This window comes from Podarcis pityusensis, assembly GCF_964106645.2.
Source record: "Podarcis pityusensis genome assembly, chromosome: 5".
NCBI lineage: Eukaryota > Metazoa > Chordata > Lepidosauria > Squamata > Lacertidae > Podarcis > Podarcis pityusensis.
In genome coordinates, this window is record NC_138032.1 from 82,876,435 (window position 1) to 82,880,311 (window position 3,877).

At 44.2% G+C, this 3,877-nt stretch overlaps 1 long non-coding RNA gene across 1 annotated transcript; it reads left to right on the forward strand.

The window, feature by feature from the left end:
- The first annotated feature begins 2,163 nt into the window (after window positions 1-2,163).
- Window positions 2,164-3,606, forward strand: LOC308477576. The gene is made up of 3 exons (XR_013986645.1): window positions 2,164-2,240; window positions 2,806-2,847; window positions 3,296-3,606. It is a non-coding gene; the product is annotated as an uncharacterized lncRNA (long non-coding RNA).
- The last annotated feature ends 271 nt before the right edge of the window (window positions 3,607-3,877 follow it).

Genomic DNA, 3,877 nt, shown 5'->3' on the forward strand with positions numbered 1-3,877 from the left:
GTCACTGACCCCCAAATAAACACCAGGCTCAGACAGGAGCAGAGCCAGCCCAACATATTTTGCTGCCTGAAGCAAAAGAGAAGATGGAGCAATGCAACAATATTATCCACCACAGCTGGAATAATGGGGCAGCTTATGAAGTGCAGAACTGGCTAGCTAGCCCACCGGGGCAATAATAGGAACACTGTTGCCACATCACAGCCTCTGACACATGAGGCATTCTGCTTAATGGTCGCACTGGAGGGAGGAAGAGGCCTGAAATATACTCAGAGTCGCAAAGTGATTTCATGCTCTTTATTCAGCTCATAGTGGTGAGGAGGAATGAATGAATGTCCCCTCACAGTATCTGCTTTATATACATTATTTACACAATGGGCTGCACATGATTGGCTAATTCTGGAATTCTACTGTAAGCCAATCAGGTTGTGGATTCACTTCTATCTGGAGCAGGATTGGGTGGTTCCTGCCAACCAATCATACTGCTGCATTGTTCTAGGACCAATCAGACTGCTGCATTCTGAATCCTATTGTTCTAGGACCAATCAGACTGCTGCCTTTTGGATCCTATTGTTCTAGGACCAATCAGACTGCTACAGTTTGGATCCTATTCAACTCAGTACATAACAAGGCCACTTGGTTTTATACTGAGGAAGGTGCTTTTCAAGGGCTGCGGAGAGCAGCATCATTCAAAAGAGGAGCCTGAAGTATCAGTCACTTCTTTCAGAATGAGGAGAATAATGAAGAAAGAAGGGGAGGCAGATGGGGAAATGCCAGTATGAAGATTTATGCAACTCTAAGGTGATTAAGTAGCAATTATGAAAGCTGACTTGCAAATATTAGCATAAAATGTCCTTCCTGAAGTACTTAAATGCCTAAATGCACAAATCTCTTTGTGCATTCCACATTGGCCACAATATGTACACACATCTCAAATCCCAAATGTAAAATGTGGTCCCACTGCTGGTTTATAAGGACTGTCAGTCAGCCATATTTATCTATTGGTAAGCAGATCCCTGCTCCAGCCCATTTCATAAATAATTGGGAGTAGTCAGGTCGATTTCCTGCATCCCCTCTAAATGTCGGGAAAGCAAATCTGGACGCCATATTAGTGACGACATCATTCTTGCACATCAGAGCTTGGAAGCCACGACCTTTCCTAGGCCTTAATGCCAATGTGGCTCCCTCCTTATTGCCCCATTGTGTTCCTTCTGTTTTCATGGATAGCCTGGGTACTCTTGGCTCCATGTATCCTTTGGAAGGACCTCTAAAGCCACAGCTTCCCACTTCAGATGTCATGGGAAATGGCAGTATAAGAAATGGATTGTTATTATTTTTGCTGAAGCTGGATGCATGAGGAGAGGACAGGAGGGGTGAAGAGGAAACATGCAGGAATTGAGCTTGTTCCCAATGCAATAGAACAGGGTTTACTGTACTGAAATGGTTACATTTGGATTGGGCCTAGGACCGCCATAAATTCTTGCTGCTTTTGCCACAGGTTGTGCCACCCATGCAGCAAGTATTCTGCTACTATTTTGATGTCATTGCAATTGATGAGATGGATATTCCCCAACAGAAAAGCAGGGGAAATCCCACTGTAACGACAGCCATGCAAGCCCTCTGTTCACCACCTGCCTATGCACACCTGTAAGATCAAGATGTTAGGTGATGATTCTAACCACACTTATCTGGAAGCAAGTTCTGTTGCAATCTCTGTACAATTCAATGCTGTTCAATGTGCTGGTTCCCGTAACCAAAGTCCTTGAAGTGGCAGGGTTACTGGAAAGGATTCTCGTGGTTCATCTCTTCAGGGAGCTGAGTGGGGGGAGCTAGTAGCTCTCTCTTCCTTCCCTCGCTGAGCATTCAACAAGGAACAAAAATGAGTGGGGATGGGGAGCAGCTTCTTCCTGCTGGGCTGTACTGTGGGGAGTTGCAGTCAAACTAATCGGATCCATTGCTTGTTTGACCTACTCACGATGTGGCACATCCCAAAGCAGAAAGTGTGGGATCTGGCAGAAGCAAACCTGTTTGGAGGCTGGAATATGAATGGTCCAAGAATACTACCTTTCCCAGGGCTCAGACTTTCTCTGAAGAGGTTGTGCATGTTTGTGGGGGGGGGGGCAGATGACTCTCTCCTTCCTCGCTATGTTCCGAGAACCCATGAGGGTAACAGATGTGTCCATCTCTGGATCTTCTTGCATGTTCCTCAAGAGCATGGAGAGGGCTGTCTGATCCTCCTACAGGTAAGCTTTAGGTGCATGCATAGGTACCAATTCCCAGGTCCCTTCGGGGCTGCCAATAAAATATTTGCCCCCTCCCAATGCTGAGGACAAGCAGGAGCAGAGGTGGTCGAACGAGGAGCCAAGTGTGGCATGGCATGGCTTCCGTGGCGACTTCTCCTGCCACAAAGGGAGGGAGAAGCATCCACAGGCCAGTGGCAGGAGGAGGAGGAGGAAGCCAAGTGCCCGAGAAGAGGAGCCATTGGCCACTGAAGTTGGGCCCCCACAGCATTTGGTACCACCCCCTGACTCCTCCTAGCATCCTGGCATCACATGCATCATCAGCACCCCTAATCTTCTGCTCAAATCGGTGCCTCTGGCGCATGGTTCATTCTGACTTATTCTAAGGAACCCAAATCCTAATGAATCTATTGCATGGCTTTCTGCGAGTTACAATTCATAGCTCAAAAAACGGAGCGGTCCATTGTCAATTAGAAAATTAATCCATATGGCTTTGCCGTTGATACATTAATACTGTCAAATCCCAGCGCCATATTGATCTGCATGCTTAATTATCTTTTGTAAACAGAGCATCCAGTACCGACTTTTGAGTAAAGGATTATTGGAAAAGGTGAGAGATTTGTTGATACATTCTGAAGTCTGGAGCTCAGGGGCGGTCTTTTAGACATACGTCAAGCTCAAGGGATAGCTGGTCCCTAAATGTCAGGTTAGCACAACCTTTGACTGAGCCTGCTGGACACAACATCCTAGCCATGAACTGAAGCCAATTTGGTGTTTCTCAGCATCCCTGTTTGTATATTAGTCTGCTGAGTGGCACTTTGGCTTAGCTGGTCCCAACTTATATTAAGACAGTTCTTAATTCTCAGTTTTATTATTCTTCTGTCATTGCTAGCTAAAGGGGACTAACATTCACTGGAATAATCAAAACAAAAATGCAGCTGAAAATGCTTTTTAAAAAAAAATAAACTGCATTTTGTGATCTGTTTACATTAATATTTAATTTAGAGTAGTTTGAAGATTAATGCCTGCAATTCTTTCCCTTTCTTTTCTTTTTAAAGCTTTATTAACCAAAGATGCTAGAGGATAGCATTTTGCCCGTTGCATTGTAGAAAACTGCGCCGAGGAGGAAAATGTGTTTGTGGCTGAAATCCTACAAAACCATCCCTTTCTCATCCTCCGCCCCTCTCCTCCTTCCTAAATAATAATAATAACAAAACACCAATCCATGGGGTACTAACAGGGCTCTGATTAAATATTCTGTATCATAATTTATGCAAAAGCAAATCCCAACAGGAATCAGGAGCTCTGAAAAATCTGTTGTGAAATAATTATCCTGAATGACATTGTCGAAATGGTCCACAAGGATGTTGTCAATAATACATTACACAAAATCGGTTGGAAATAAACCTTGAAAATTACATGATATTCCTGGAACCTTGAAAGAATTATCTGTAAACAAATTTAATCAGTTTGATGTTATGCATCCCACTCAACCTCTTATTATCTGATCATCTAGGTTTTAGAACACTATGGGGAGTTGAATGACAATGAGCAGCATCTTGTGAGAGATGACTTGCCGATGCTTGTGTGTGCTGGTTACTGAGCTACCTGATCACCTTTCTGACCTGCTTTTAATTTGC